This window comes from Rousettus aegyptiacus, unplaced genomic scaffold, assembly GCF_014176215.1.
Source record: "Rousettus aegyptiacus isolate mRouAeg1 unplaced genomic scaffold, mRouAeg1.p scaffold_m13_p_6, whole genome shotgun sequence".
Lineage (NCBI taxonomy): Eukaryota > Metazoa > Chordata > Mammalia > Chiroptera > Pteropodidae > Rousettus > Rousettus aegyptiacus.
This window is the reverse complement of record NW_023416309.1, coordinates 69,533,783-69,551,418: the sequence shown is the minus strand read 5'-3', so window position 1 is coordinate 69,551,418 and position 17,636 is coordinate 69,533,783. Positions and strand designations below refer to the sequence as shown.

Below are 17,636 nucleotides of genomic sequence, written 5' to 3'. Positions count from 1 at the left end.
ATACTTAAAGACACGGTTTCCTGTATCCCTAGGGTCTGCAATCTCATGAATTTAAAATTTTTTTTTCAAGATGGAATGTACATAACATAAAATTTACCATTTAAAAGTGAGTAAGTCTGTGACATTTCGTACGTGTACAATGTTGTACAACCACCACCTCTATCTTTTTCTAAAACATTTTCATCATTCTAAAACAAAATGCTGTACCAATTAACAGTTTCTTCCAATTTCCTCTCCTCACTGCTCCTAACAACCACAATTCTTTTTATAACTATAAATATAACAATTACAAATATTTCATATAAATACCATCATCCAAGATGTGACTCTTGTGACCAGCTGCTTTCATTTACCATAAAGTTTTCAAGGTTATTCCATGTTGGAGCATGTGTCAGTATTTCATTCCTTTTTTTGGAGATGAATATTTCATTCTATTTATATACCAAAATTTGTACATCTATTGATGGTCATTTTGGTCTGTTTCTACCTTTTAGATATTGTAAATAGAGCTGCAATTAATATGCACGTACACAGATTTTTTTGAAGTACTCATTTTCAATTCTATTGGGTATATACCTAGAAGTAGAATTGCTAAGTCATATAGTAATTCTATGTTTAACTTCTTGAGAAACTGCCAAATTCTTTGCCCTAGTGGCTGCACCACTTTAAATTCCCACCAGTAATATACAAGGATACCAATTTCCCCCACATTTTGCCAACACTTTTAGATTTTGCTATTTACTACTACTACTACTACTACTACTACTACTACTACTACTACTATTACTACTACTATTGCTATCCAATTGTGTGTGACATGGTAACTTGTGATCTTGTGTCCTATAACTTTATTAGATTTGTTTAGTGGTTAGTAGCTCTAGTAGCTTTTCTTGTGGATTTGAAAGACTATCTATATAATCATGTCATCTGTTGCTAAAAATAGTTTAACGTCTTTCCCTTGCAAATTAGATCCCTTTTATTTATTTTTTCTTGCCTACTTGCTCTTCCAGTAAAATTTTGAATAACAGTGATGACATATTTGTCTTATATATAGTATGATGTTAGCTATAGATTTTTCATAAGTGTCTTTATTATATTGAGGAAGTTTTCTTTTATTCCTAATTGTGAATGTTTCTGTCATGAAAAAGTATTATAGTTTGTCAGATGTTTGTCTATGTCAATTGATATAATCATATGGTTTTGTTCCTTTCATGCTATTAATTTGGTATATTATGTTGATTTTTTTCATGTTGAACCGCCCTTGAATTTCTAGGATAAATCTCATCATGGCATATACTTCTTTTAAAATGCTATTGGATTCAATTTGCTAGTATTTTTTTGGGGGGGGAGGATTTTTTGCACTTGTATTCAAAAAGGATATTGGTCTCTAATTTTCTTTTCTTGTTGTGTCTTTGTCTGGATTTGGTACCAGACTGGATTAGTTTGTCAGAGTGCCATAACAAAATATCACAGACTAAGTGGCTTAAACAACACAAATTTATGTCCTCACAGTTCTGGAGTCTGGAAGTTCAAGATTAAGGTGCCAGCAGGGTTGGTTTCCTCGGAGGCCTCTTTGGCGTGCAGGTGGTCACCCTGTTGCTGTCTCTTCATATGGTCTTTTCTCTGTGAATGCCCTTCCCTGGTACCTCTTTTCTTATAAGAGTACTAGTCATATTGGATTAGGACCCCACCTAATGATTTATTTTCATGTAATTACCTCTTTAAAAACATTATTTTCAAATACAGTTACATTTTTAGGTACTAGAGATCGGAAATTCAACATATGAATTTGGGTGAGACACAATTCAGCCTATAACACAGGGTAATACTAACCTCAGAGAATGAGTTAGGTAGTATTTTCTACTTTTCTGCTTTTTGGAAGAGTTGAAGAAGAATCGATGTTAATTCTTCTGTAGATATTTGCAGACTTCAGCAGTGAAACTATCTGAACTTTCCAACTGAACATTCGTTGGGAAGTTTTTGATTACTGGTACAATATTTTTACTTGTTATAAAGTTGTTTAGATTTTTCTATTTTTTTAAATCAGCTTTGGTAACTTTTATGTTTATAGGAATTTGTCCCTTTCATTTAGATTACCTAATTTGTTGGCATGCTGTTGTCCAAGGTATTCTCTTATAATCCTTTTCATTTCTGTAAGTTCTGTGATAATGTATCCACTTCCATATATGATTTTAGTAATTTGTGATTTCTCTTTTGTGTATGTGTCAGTCAAACTAAAGGTTTGTAAATTGCTTTTCTACTCTAAGTATCACCTATCTCCTATCCAATCTATATTATTTTACTCCTTCTGATAGCTTTGAGTTTAGTTTGTTCTTCTTTTCCTAGTTCCTCAAGGTGTAAAATTAATTAATTGATTTGAGATAGTTCTTTTTAAATGTAGATGTTTACAGCTATAAATTCCCCCAAGCACTGCTTCTATTTCATGCCATATTTTGTATGCTGAATGTTGTTTTCATTTGTTTCACGATGTTTTACAATTTGCTTTAGGTCATTTGTTCTTATAAGAGTGTATTGTTTCATCTCCATATATTTGTGAATTTTCCAATTTTTCTCCTGTTATTGATTTCTAGTTCATTATATTGTGGTAAAAGAAGATACTTTGTATTATTTCAAATTTTTAAATTTATTGACTTGCTTTGTGAGCTACTTTATTGTTTATCTTAGAAAATGTTCCATGCGTACCTAAGAAGAATGTGTATTCTGCAATGGTAAAGTGGAGTGTTCAATATATGTCTGTTAGGTGTAGTTGATTTATATTGTTTAAATGCTCTATTTTCTTATTGATCTTCTGTCTAAATGTTGTGCCAATTATTGAAAGTTATCTATTGAAGCCTCCAACTATTATTTTAGAACTGTCTATTTTTTCCTTCAATAGTGCCGGTTTGCTTTGTACATTTTGGGGCTCTCTTGTTTGGTACATATGATTGTTTTGTCTTAATAAATTGGTCCTTTTGTCTATAAGATGTCCTTATTTATCTCTTGTAATAATTTCTTACTTAAAGTCTATCTGATACTAGCATAGACACTCCAGCCTTCTTTTGGTTACCACTTGCATAGAAAACCTTATTTCCATTTTTTTCACTTTCAACTTACATGTTTCTTTGGATCTAAAGTAAATAACTCTTAGCATATAGTTGGATAATTTTTTTAAAAAATCCATTCATCCAATGTCTGCCTTTTGATTGAAGAGTTTAATTGATTTAAATTTAATGTAATTGCCAATAGGAGATAACTTAATGTTGTCCTTTTGTTATATATTTTATAAATTTTGTCTCTTACTTCCTCAAGGCATTTCTGCCTTCTTTTATGTTTAATATTTTTTGTAGAGAATTTGATTTACTTCCCATTTTCTTATCTCTTTTTGATATTTATTTGTAGTTGTCTTGGTTATTTTAACATCCTCTAGGTATAAAAATCTAATTTGAATTGATACCAACATAAGTCCAATAGTATACAAAAACTCCATATTTATATAGCGCCCCATTCACTCCTTTATGTTATTGTTACCACAAATTGCACCTTTATACATTGTGTGCCCAATAACAGCTTTACAATTATTTTTATTTTGAAATCAGGTAGGAAGTAAAACATAAAGTATAAGTCAAAAATAAAATACTAGCAAGTGTGGAGAAACATGGTGGAGAGAGAGATATACTCAGATCCCTCCCCTTGAAACAACAATAAGCTAAACATCTAAAACTGAACAGAGGGGGAGGATGGCGGACTAGGTAATAGGGTTCATCTCCTCCCAGAACTGCATTAAAATTATAACCAAATTATAAAATAATCAACGTGGAGAATCACCTGGAGTCCAGCTGATCACAACACCTGCATCTGATAATATAAAGAAGCCACATCAAAGCTGGTAGGAGGGGCAAAGTCCCAAATCAAGCTGGACTTGCACCTGCAGGTGGTGGAGGATCACTGGAAGGGAGAGCAAGGCTTCAGAGGCTCTTCTGAAGGAGAAGGGGTTACTGGTCTCATTTGGGGGCTCTCCAGCACAGGGTCCCAGCCCAGGAAAGAAGAGATTCCAATAACTCTGACTTTAGAAACTGGAGGGGATTCTGGTAATCTGGGTGAGATAGTAGGTGACTGAGTCCCTAGATATCCCTTTAAAGGACCCATTCAAAGTCTTTCTGATCTGTGGACACTCACCTGGGACACCAGCAGTGGGTCTCAGGCTTGCGCAGGATTCATCCTCAAAAAATCTCCATTATCTGGAGTCAGATTGAGGGCTGGAAAGTTAGCCACCATTGTGCCTTAGTCTGGCCCCCCTACAGTGTAAAGTATGGACCACACCAGCTTGATTGTGCAGAGCCCTTCCATAGAGCCATTAAGAAGTGCTGGTTTGAGGGGATCAGCCCACCCCGCCTAACCTGCAGACTTCCAGGGGCAGTTGTTCCAAGTGATTCAGAGTGAAGTGTTCATAGCAGGGAGGCCATTGTTGTAAGCAGCGTTTCTAATCGCAGCAACACTGGCCAGTGCTGTGAGCCCCATTTCAGAGATAGAGTCAGGTAGATCACTGCTGCAAACACGAACTTGAACAGATATGGGGGACTGGTGGGTCAGTCCCAGACAGAAGCTGATATCGCTGTGATCTGGGTCTTCTGTGGGAACTCACGACAGTTATTAAATTTGCAGCAAGACTGAGGCTGTATTGATTCGACTGCCATTGTCTCTCTGAGACTCCACCCCACCCAACCAGCAGACTGCTGCCAAGCTCAGCTCCGAGTAATTCAGGACCAAGTGTTCACAGTGAGGCAACCATTGTTGTGTGTGATCTTTTCAATCCCAGCAAAAGTGGCCAGCCCTGTAAACTACATTTCCATTCCCAGCAGGCGACCAGTGCTGTGAGCTGCCTTTCAATGGTAGGGTTAGGCAGATCTCTGCTGCCAACATGAACTTGGGTGAATATTGGGGACCTGTGAGCCAGTCTCAGACAGCAGCTGGTCTTGTTGTGATCTGGGTTTTCCGTGGGAACTCACAACAATTACCAAACTTGCAGCAAGACTGAGGCTGTATTGATTTGACTGCCATTGTTTCTCTGAGACTCTGCACCACCTTACCCACAAATTGCCCCAGGTGGCCCATTGTCAGTGAACTGACACAGCCCTGTCCTTCCCCTTCCCTGATCACCTAACCTACACAGGCAACAAACTTTGGCGGGCACAGGGTAGTCACTGTATGGAAATCAACAGCAGGCAGACCTTTGCTGCCTGTAAGAGTTGCAATACTGTGTCCAGGGATCACAGGAGTCTGGAGGAACACTCCTGACAGCAGCTAGTCTCACTGTGATCTAGGTCTACAGTGGGAACACTCAGGCACAGAAGTTGCAGCAAAACTGAGGCTGTATTGGTCAAATGGACCTTGTTGCCTTGAGATCCCAACTCCCCCAAGCCACAAAGTGCCTGTAGCCCATTGACAAGCAGCCTCTTGTGCCCTGCTTGACGCTGTGGTTGAGCAGTTAGCGCAAGCAACAGACCCTGGCTAGCACAGTGAGCACATTTCAAAGAAAATAGTTGTAGACTGCTACTGCCTGTACAAGCTGCAATATCTCTTAAGGGGATTGCAGGGGTCGGTATTGACCTGACAGCCCTTAACTCCCTGAGTTCCTGCCCCATCTAGTACACAAAGTACCCACTGTGCATTGATAGGCAGCTGCCCCTGCTCTAGGGTGGCACATTTTGGCCCAGAGTGGGCAGCAGTTGACCTTGCTATAAGTGGAAACTTGTACAGTGAGCCACAGAGCCAGTGTGGGCTGATAAACTGACACTGCAGTGGCAGAGGGAAATTTACTCAATAGACCCAGGAGACTCCCAGGGTCCCTATGCCACTCAACATGCATATCACCTAGAGGCTCATTCAGTTTCAGAGACTTACAGGCAGCTGATAGGAAATATCAGGATTTGGGAAGCACTGGTCTTTCTGCTAAACTGCAGTAGGTCAGGGTTGGGGATAACCAAGAGGTTCCTACAGCACTGTCTCATCTGCTTACTTATAGAACCAGCATAGGCAACAACCATCAACAGATCGCTTTGTAGTTCTCACTGGGTCACCTTGAACAATCAAAAGCAGAAACTAACCTTGGCCTACAGGGAAGCCCCTCCCAAGGGGCCACAACACCAATGCATCTGGAGGTTAGTACTAGACTACAGCAGAGCAACTCCTGATTGGTTCTAGTAGTGTTATACACAAAGGGTGGTTGCAACAAGTATACTGTTAGGGCAAATCTCATTCAGTAGGGTCAGCACCCACACAACAACTCTTATCCTGAGAGTGCAGCCAGTTCCCACAATTAGTCAGCCTGAACATTAATACCACCCACTGAACAACAGTAAAGGCTTGGCGACAACAGAAGTTCACACGCAATCCACACAAAGGTTATGTCTCGAGCTCCCAGCACAAGGGATCAGGGAGAGTGTACCACACAGTACACCTTCCACATTAGGCCATCTGGCTAAAGCTGAGAGACGAAACAAATATTCCTGGCACATTGAAAAGAACACAGAGAGGCTAATAAAATGAGAGACAAAGAAACATGCCACAATTGAAACAACAAAAGAAAACTCCAGAAAATAAGCTAAATGAAATGGAAGTAAGCAACCTACCAGAATCAGAGTTCAAAATGATTATAAGAATGTTCAATGAACTTATGGGGAGAATGGATGAACACAATGAGAACCTCAACAGAGAGATTGTAAGCATTAAAAAAAGACACAGAAAGCATAAAAAAGAACCAGACAACAATGAAGAATATGATAACAGAAATGAAGAATACACTAGAAGGATTCAACAGTAGGTTGGATGAAGCAGAAGATTGAATCAGCAAATTGGAAGACAAAGTAGCTGAATACACCCAATCAGAACAACAAAAAGCAAAAAGAATTTAAAAAATGAGGACAGTTTAAGAGAACTTTGGGACAACACGAAGTGTAAAAATACCTGAATCATAGGAGTACCTAAAGAGGAAGAGAGAGAATAAGGGATTGAGACTCTATTTGAAGAAACAATAACAGAAAACTTCCCTAACCTGGCAAAGGAATTAGACATACAAATCCAAGAAGCACAAAGAGTTTCGAATAAGAGGAATTCAAACAGACTTACACCAAGACACATCATAATTAAAATGCCAAAGGTCAAAGACAAAGAGAGAATTTAAAAGCAGCAAGAGAAAGGAAGCTGGTTACTTACAAGTGTACACCCATAAGAATGTCTGCTGACTTTTCAATGGAAACGTTGAAGGCCAAAAGGGAATGACAAGAAATATTTGAAGTTATGAAAAACAAGAATCAATAACCACAGGTACTCTACCCAGCAAGGCTTTTGATTAAAATGGAAGGTGAGATAAAGAGCTTCCCAGACAGAAAAAAGCTTACGAAATTCATCACCAACAAGCCAGCATTACAATAAATGTTAAAGGGTCTTCTCTAAAAAGAGAAGGGGTAAAAAAGAAAATAGAAATTACAAATATGAATAATAAAATGACAGTAACAATGTACCTATCAGTAATCACTTTAAATGTAAACAGATTAAATGCTCCAATCAAAAGACATAGAATAACTGAATGGATAAGAAAACAAGACCCATGCATATGCTGTCTACAAGAGACCCACTTCAGATCAAAAGACATTAACAGACTGAAAGTAAAGGAATGGAAAAAGATATTTCATACAAATGGAAATGAAAAAAAGCCGGGGTAGAAATACTTATATCAGATAAAATAGACTTTAAAGCAAAGGCTATAATAAGAGATAAAAAAGGACATTACATAATAATAAAGGCATTGATAAATCAAGAGGACATAACTCTAGTAAATATATATGCACCCAACATAGGAGCACCTACATACATAAAGCAATTATTGACCAACATAAAAAGAGAAATTAATATTAATACACTCATAGTAGGAGACTTTAACACCCTGTTAACAGTAATGGATAGATCTTCCAGGCAAAGAATCAATAAGGAAACAGTGGGCCTAAAAGATACACTAGAACAGATGGACTTAATAGATAGTTTCAGAACATTTCACCCCAAAGCAACAAAACATACTTTCTTCTCAAGTGCACATGGAACATTTTCAAGAGTAGACCACATGTTAGGACACAAATCAAGTCTCAATACATTTAAGAAGATTGAAATCATATCAACCAACTTCTCTAATCACAATGGTATGAAACTAGAAATCAACAATGAGAAAAAACTGGAAAATACACAAACACATAGAGGCTAAATAACACACTACTAAACAATGAATGGGTTATTAATGAGATCAAAGAAGAAATCAAAAGATACCTAGAGACAAAGGAAAATGAAAACACAGTGACTCAAAATTTATGGGACACAGCGAAAGCAGTCCTGAGAGGGTAATTCATAGCAATACAGACCTACCTCAAGAAACAAAATAAAGCTCAAATAAACAATCTAACCTTACAATTAAAAGAACTAGAAAAAGAACAGCAAATAAACCCCAAAGTAAGTAGAAAGAAAGAAATAATAAAGACTAGTGGTTATCAGCAGGTAGGAGGTGGGTGAAAGGGGGAGATTGATGAGATAAAGGGGGTCAAATATGTGGTGACAGAAAAAAAAATTAACTATGAGAAGTGAACACATAGTGTAAATATATATTTGCCTTACTGTGAAAGTGTATTGCTAAAAGTTATTGGATTTCAGTAACCAATGTTACCATAAAATAATAAATTAATTAAAAATAAAATAAAATACTTGCTTTTATAGTTGTCCATATAATTATCTTTACTTTAGATCTTCATTTCTTCATACAGGTTTATGTTCCATCTTCATTTCAACCTAAAGGACTCCCTTTAACATTTCTTATAGGGCATCTCAAGTGGTAATAAACTCCCTCAGTTTTTGCCTATATTGGGAATGCCTAAATTTTTTTTTTAATTTCTGTAGAATAATTTTGCTGGATATAGAATTTTTGGTTGACATTTTTTTTTCTTTTAACACTTCAAAAGTGTAATCAAACTGCATTTAGGACTCCAGGTTTCTTATAAGAAATAGACTTAATCTTATTGATGATTTCTTTGCTGCTTTCGAGATTCTTTCTTTGTTTTTGTCTTTCAACAGTTTGATTATAATTTCTGTTGCTGTGGATCTCTTTGAGTTTTTTCTATTTAGAGACACTAAACTTTATGGATAAACGGATCCATCTCTTTTCTCAAATTTGAAAAGATTGGCTACTATTTCTTCAGTCTTTCTCTTTCTCTCTCTCTTCTCCTTCTGGTGGTCCCATGATGTATATGGTGGTCTGCTTGATGGTCTCCCACAAGTGCCTTAGGTTTTGTTCAATTTTATTCATTTTTTTTTCTGCTCCTCAGTTTAACTTATTTAAATAATCCTATTTTAAAGTTCACTGATTCTGTCTTCTGCCTACTCAAATCTGTTCTTGAATACCTTCGATGAATTTTTTTCATTTCAGTGTACTTTTCGGTTTCAGAATTTTTTATTGATTCCTTTTAATAATTTTTTCTTATTGATATTTTATTTAGTTCATACATCATTTTCTTGGCTTTCTTCAGATTTTTGTCCCTGTTTTTTCTTTAGCATTTTAAAATTATTTAAGACGGTTTTTTAAAGTTCTTATGTAGTAAGTCCAACATCTAGTTGTCCTCAGGGATAATTTCTGTCGTTTCATTTTGTTCCCTTAAATGGGCCGTATATCCTGGTTTCTTTGTATGCATTGTGATTTTTATTGAAAACTTGTAATTTGAATATTAATATGTGGAAACTCTGAAAATCAGATAGTCCCTTTTCCATAGGATTTATTGCTTTTTAATTTCAATTGTTGAAGCTGTAGTAGTCTATCAAGCAACTTTTTTTTTTCAATTTTTTTTTGGGTAGAGACTATTGTTTGTTATGTGTGGTCACTGAAGTCTCTATTCCTTAGTTTGTTTCTAGTTCATGTTTTAACAGAGATCTCCTTGAATCCCAGGAGTGAAAATAATGCAAACAAACAAACAAACCTACCTTTCCCAGTTTTTGAAGATTGTTTCTGTGCTTGGCCCTTCCTTCAACACTCAGTCAAATCTGTGCTGAGCCAAAGGATCAGGCCAATCTGAAAGATTTAGGTCTTCTCAGGTCTTTTCTGAGCATGGATTTTACTCTGTATATTTGCATAGCTTTCTACATTACCCATAAACATAAATGCTTTTGATTGTCCTAATTTTCCAAAGAAATTCACTCCTTGGGTTTTTCTCTCAGGCTTTACATGATCTATCTTATGCCGTTATTATAACCATTTGCATCAGACATTTACAGGTTGCCTACCTTACAATACTTGTGAACAAAGCTCACCACTCTTCCTGTCTAGATGTGTTCTAAGTTTAGCTAAACAGAAACAAAACACCTTGTGTTAGTCCTCCAGGTAGCCCCCCAGACAGATTATAACATTCTTACACAAAAATTTGTGGAAAAGGTTTGTTTTGTAACCTCTATAACCAGGAATCAGCGTTCTACACTAGGAACATGGACTGCTGTCTTCAAGATTACTGCTGACCTGGAGAGAGTTTGGGGCAAGCACGAGCAAACAATACCATAGAACTTTCCTGTCATTATAAAGCTAACTTCTTCTTGATCCTGTGTTCACTTGTTTGATGTAAATCTGTTTTCCAGTATTTATAGAAAGTTTTTTTCCTGACAGTTTCTTTTCGCTTTTCAATTTTTCTGCAGTGAATTTTAACTTCTGAAGCTGCCTGTTTCACTATTTTCAAGACATCACTCTTTTATGTGTGTCTTGAAATAAACAGAACCATACTTGAACATCTTGTTTTGAAGCATAATTTTGTCATCCAAGTTTATTTTTACCTATAATATAGTTCACTAATTTTAACTTCTCTATCTTACTCTATTGTATAGATTTAGTACAATTTATTTACCTGCTTTCTTCTTGATGGTATATATAGATATCTTTAAATAAGATATACAGATTATTTCAGATTTTTCTTCAGTATTACAGATTATGCTCCGATGAATACCTTTACGCTATGTACAACTACTCTGGGAAGTAATTTTTAAAGTGGAATTTTTGGGTTTTAACATATGCATATTTCAGTTTTATGAGATATTACTTATTGTCCTCAAGTTGGTTGTATTTATTTATATTTTGACCAGCAGTATGTGATGACACCAGTTTCTTCACATCTTGCCAATATTTGACATTATTTGACTTATGAATTTTTATGAATCGGAGGAGTGATCACTCATTTATGTTTAAATCAGTATTTTGCTAATTATTAGTAGCATTAAACTTTCTGTTTTTTAAATTTAATTGTTTGGTGTCATGAATAGCCTCCTCTGTGAATTATGCAATCATAATTTTTTCTTATACCTAAGATATGGAAATAGAAAAACTGTGCTTCTTTTTTGGTCTTTATTTCTCAATATATTTATCTTTTTGTCTCTGGTATGTTTTCCTTTTAAAAGTAAATAGCTAAATTTTATTTTGGTATTTCTTGTTCAGTTTTTAAATCTTTTAATAAGGGACTTTTACTCAATTACATTTATCACAATTAGCGATAAGCCTGGGTTTATTTCCACCATTTTATTCTGTGTTTTTATTTATCGTTCTACTTTGCTTTTCTTTCTTTTTCTGCTTTCAAAGGATTGAATAAAATTTTTCCATTATATTTTCTTTTTACCTGCATAGTTTATTTTTTACTTGAATATCTTATTTCCTTTATAAACATTACATACTAAAAATTAATGTCTTCTAACACTTTCTATTATTGATCACTACCTGGTTTGAGATGAGCAGAGCATAAGCTTCACAGCTAGATACTATGGGTTCAAATCCTGGCTTTTCTATTCACTAACTGTGTGACTCTGAGCATGTTATTCAATATCTCTGTGCCTCAGTTTTTCACATCTATAAAATGGAGGAACTTCTCTTGAAGTTTGTCATGAAGAATGATTCAATACAAATAAAGGGGTGAGAACAATACCTGGAGTATTGAAAACATTCTGTAAATTTTAGCTATAATTAATTTTCCTCTAAATAGGGCCAAAACTATTTTGTTTTCTATTGTTTCCTATTCTATGCTTTAAATGTTATTTTTATTCTAATTAGCTATTAATTTTTTGAACAATCAACACAAATAAACTTACTAATAAGTTTTATTTTGTTTAAGTATTTTGGATTTTGTTTTTTATTTTAAATAAACATTCTCCTCTTGATTTTGGTTATCATCTTACTGGAATAAATTAGTAATACCTTCAGAGCAAACTTATGAATGATATGGGCTTTTATACTTCTGAATATGTTCTTATTTTGTCTTCACATTTCAAATAATAGTTTATCTTTATATAAAACTTTAACTTAAAAATGTTCTCTCAGAATGTTGAATATTTTATTTTTGCATTTGTTGATTTTATTGAGATATCTAATCTTGATCTGAATTTCATACTTTATAATTTATTTTTTCCAAAAATTTTAAAATTTAACTTTATTGTACTGAAAGTTCATTACCATGTTTCAGGTATAAGCCTACTTTTATTTACCTGCTTGGCATTCTATAGGAACTTCAAGCCAGAGACTCGTGTTGTCCTTTAGTTATTGGAAATTTCTTTAGTACTTTTGCTTTGATTATTTAACATCATGTCCCCTCTCCCTCCATTTTCTCCTCTAAGAAACATTTACCACTTATTATGGGCCAGGCCTTTTTAAAGTGATTTACATATATAACTCATTTAACTTTCATAGCAAAACTTTGTAATTGGTATTGCTATTATCATAATTTTTTAGATGAACAAACTGAGGCATAAGAGACTTGGTAAGTTGCCCAAGATCACATATAACTGGGATTCCAGCTAGGCAGTCAGATTCAAAGCTTATATTTTAAACCACTAATCTAATCTATATTACTTTGTCTTTAATATCTGTCTTTTTGTTTTTCTTTCATTATTTTATTTTTTTTTCTTTAATGCTAGATTTTGGAAGGATTTCTTCCAGCTCACTTTTAACTGTGTCCATGCAGCTTTTCTTCTGAGTTTTTTTCTTTAAAAAATGAACATTTAAAAGCTGAAGATTTTTACATGGTTTATTTTCTTAAAAAAGCAATTTATCATTTTCTAAATCTATGATGTAGCTGTTAATTTTGCACAAGTATAATTAACAATGTTTAACTACTTTTAAGCACACTAAAGGGATTTTCTTCATTAAATAAGTTTTAAACATCTAAACCTATGCCTATAAATTTTAAAACTTTCCACACTCAATATTTCAATTAGAAACTATTACGAACTTAAAAGTCCTTTATATTATAGGTGCATCATCCTAGTTAAGTAGTATAGAATCAATTCTTCCAAGATTTTTCTCTTTCCTGGGTGACTTTTCTCCCTGTTTTTTTTAAAGTTATTCCCTTCAGTCTCAATTATTTTTTACTTTCAACTATATATTCAAAACTGTACCAGTTTCTAAATAAACATCTAGTGAAAAACAATTTCAATGTAAAATAAACCTAGACAATCTAATAGAACTTGTATAGTATGAATGTGGTTTGTCAATATTCAGAATTAAATTTCATTAATAGGGGAAAACTTTTAGTTTTTTCTTAATATTCAAAACTAGCAATTTTCCATAAGACTAGAAAGTTATTAGAGAGGATCAAACAGATCTAAGCACTTTCCATCTTCTAAAATTATGCATTCTTTTACCCTTGAGGTATTTATCTTGAGTAATAACAGAATTTCTCATTCTATTCTCCAGATTAAATAGACAAAATACCACTGTCTGTATGCTTTGGTCTATGGATTTCCTTTCTGGGCCATTTTCAGAGGATGGACTAGCTTCATAAACTGAGCATTCATCTGGCAAAACTTCAGCTCCTGAATCATGCTGGTAGTTAATAGCTGTATAAGCCAGGAGTATAACATACCACATTTGTTTCCCAGCAGGTCACTGTGATGGCATCTGATAATTATGACAGGCAGCTGATATCCAGTGATGACCTGAACTGGTGAACTTGGATAAAGAGGATATGCTTGGACATACTGAACTATAGGATTCATCATGGTTGAGGATGCATGTAAGTTTCAGTGTTTGAATTATTCCAGGTGAATAAGGAGTATTAAAAACCAGAGTAGATGGCTACACATGATAAGCATATAAATTTTGTTTCCTGATGCAAGGCTCAGTTTCAGCTTTTTACCATGGAAATTTATCTGTGATTCTACTATCTTCTGCACATCCATGTCATAATAAAAGGAAACAAATTCACAGCCTTTGGATACACCAGTTTGATTTGTGGTTATCTTCACTTCTTTTACTAAACTATGGCTAGAAAAGATTATTTTAATTTAGGTTTCATTCACCTTCACAACAATTCCACCAACAAAAGCCGTGTTTGGCATGATTTTGCCTTCAGGTAAAACAGCCTTGGCTGGTCACGGCTGATGAGGATGGGGTTCTGGCCTCTCCAGAGGTGGTTGAGTTAGAAGTCTCAGAATTTGCAGCAGACTTATCTGATTCAATCACTGATTCAATCTTCTGCTTCATCTAAGCTATTATTGAATCTCTATAATGTATTTTACATTTCAATTATTGTAGCCTTCATTTCTAACTGGTTCTTTTTTATGTTTTCTATCTCTTTGTTGAAGTTCTCACTGAGATCATTGAGCATCCTTATACCAAATGTTTTGAACTCTGCATCTGGTAGATTGCTTGTCTTGTATTTTGTTTAGGTCTTTTTCTGGAAATTTGTTCTATTTTTCCATGTGGGACATGTTTCTTTGTCTTCTCATTTTAGCTACCCTCCCTGTATTTATATGTATTAGGTAGAACTACTATGTCTACTGGTCTTAGTCAAGTGTCTTTATGTAGTATGTGTGCTGTGGGGCCCAGTGATATGGTCTCCCTTGTCTCCTGAGTGGGTGCTCCAGGCATGTGACTTGTGTGTGACGTGTGTGCCCTTCTGTTGTAGTTGAGCATTGATTGCTCTTGTCACATCAATAGGAGGAATGGACTCTCAGGTTGATTGGTTGTCAGGACTAGTATTGACTACTATGGGGAAGCTGTTGTATAGAGGCTGATCTTGGCCAGCAGGATTTCTTTATCAGGGCTCTGGTGCTTACCAAGTCTGCCCTTTGGGTATATCATTTGTGGAGGCAGTTGGGTGGTGCTCTGCTGTGGTTGAAGCTGGCCACCAAGTGTGTTGGGTCTAGTACCAGTCTGGGCACACTGAAACATGTCCATAGTAACTGAGGTGGTGAGCTGCAAGGCGGGGTGAGCCAGTAGTAAGTTTTTCAAGAGCGAGGGATCCCTTTTCCTTTAGATGTCATGGCAATGCCTTTAACTCATATGCCCACATTTTCTGTTTCCATCTGTTGAGCAGATGGTGATGATGGGTAGAACAGTCAACGCACTTCATTGCCCTGGAAACCATAATTCAACGCAACATAACCTAATTGCTCCAGAGCTCCTTCTACTTCTAGTACTTACTATTCTTAAGGTTAGGGCACACTTGGAGTTGTTCTATCTTTTGGCAGCTGCCTTCTCCTATTTACATTTTTGTCTATGTTTTCTTCTTCAATCCTCAATTTGTCTTCCAAAGATTTCTCACTATTTTTTGACCATTAGCACTTTGTCTTTTATTTTTTAATAAAAACAAACTTTTTTAATGGATATGATTTCTGCCATTTCTAGGAATTTGTAGTCAATAAAGAAGTAGGTTTGAAAGATATCTGGTCAGTATACAAAAATCAATTGTAGGTCTATAACTCAACAGTGAACAAATAATAAGTGAATTTTTTAAAATACCATACACAGTGGCATTAAAAAACATAAGTGGTAATAAATTTAATAAAAATTCTGTAAAATCCCTATACCAAAAACTACAAAAGAATGTTGAAAATATGACCTAAATAAATGGACATATTTGCTCTCTTCATCATTTGAAAGACTTACTATAGTCGATTATTCTCTACTTGATCTAGAAATCCAACAACTGCCCAGTCAATAATAGTCTTTTTTTTTTGTAGAAATTAATAAGCTGATTTTAAATACATATGGAAATGCAGATGACTTTTTATATCCAAAACAATTTTGAAAAAGAATAGTTAGATTTACTCTGCCTGATGGTAAAGCTTGCTGTAAATGTATAGTAATCAAGATATAGTGGCATGAGAATGGGCACAGACAAATCAATCAATAGAACAGAATAAAGTCCAGTAACAGAAACAGTCCTAAATAGTGAATTGATTTTTCGATAAAGAAGCCAAAGCCATTAAATGAGGAAAGAAATTTTTTCAGCAATGATGCTAGAACAGCTAGATACTTATATGGAAAAATTAATTGCTAAGGATAAAATATAGTTTTTTGATAAGTTAGAATATAGAATAGTGATAAATTCAATAAGTAAATAAAAGAGTTGTTTTTTTAAAGTAAAATATATACCAAATATACATATATATATAGTAATACTTTACTGATTCTCTGAAAATTAATGTGAATACCTGAGTTAAACAGATGATTTCCTAGCATAATATAAATAAATTCAACTGACTCAGAAGACATAGGAAATGTACTAGACCAATTGCCATAGAAAAGACTGAGAAATATTTTTCTATTACTTAAAAAAAAACACTCGCCAGACAATATTAAAGATATATCCTAAAAAGGACAAGATAGAGTTAATCAATTGTTTCAGAACATTAATCTATTTTAAATGCAGCATTACATTAATTCTAAAATCTGAAAAATACAGCACGAAATGATAAAAGCAAGATCAATTTCACTCATATGAATATTGACATAAAAATTTGAAATTAAATAGAAATTGGATTCTGGCAATATTTATGGAGAAAAAAAAACTCTTTAATGAATGTCCATTCTAGGAACAATGTTCATGTTCAAAGATAACAATTAGAAATAAGTTCATTAAAATCAGAAATAAGGACCTCACTCTCCTCACTAGTTAATGTTGTTCTAGCTGCATTATGCAATGCATAGAGATGAAAGAAAAATACAAGAGAAATAAAATTTTCAAAGAAGAGGCAAAATAATTTTTAATTATAAATGAAAATTTGTAGACAAAAGTTCAACTGGAAGCTATTAGAAATCAAAGAATTCAGATAATTGACCTGTTTTTAAATTAAGATTAAGTAATCAATAGTGTTTCACGTAAATAACCATGTGGAAGATATAATTGAAAAAAAGATCTGTTTAGAAAAGAATAGGGATAAACTTGACATATATAATCAATATGAAAGATACTTTCAAACTCTGCTGAAAGATATAAAAGATACATTAATAAATAGAAATGAATCAGAAAAAAGAAACTTAAGTATTTTTAAAAAATCAGTTATCCATTAATAAATTAATGTAATACTAATAAATATGTTATCAAGATTTGGTTATGAATCAACATTAGCTGATTCAAAATTTTAAGAGGAAAAAATAAATGTGTATTAATAGCCATTTTTTTAAAGAAGATTTTTGAGCCTGATGGGTTTCACCCTATTAGTCATGAAAATACACTATATTTTAATTACTATAATCACCTTTTGGCAGTGGATCATGAATAGAAAAGTTAATTTGAGTCTAAAGATAGATGCAAATGAATTTGATATTTATATTATTTAGGGGTAAATTTGATGGG

The 17,636-nt window shown here is 34.2% G+C and overlaps 1 pseudogene; it reads right to left on the bottom strand.

Moving 5' to 3' along the window:
• Positions 1-13,645: 13,645 nt before the first annotated feature.
• Positions 13,646-14,536, bottom strand: LOC107517395 (annotated as a pseudogene).
• Positions 14,537-17,636: the final 3,100 nt, after the last annotated feature.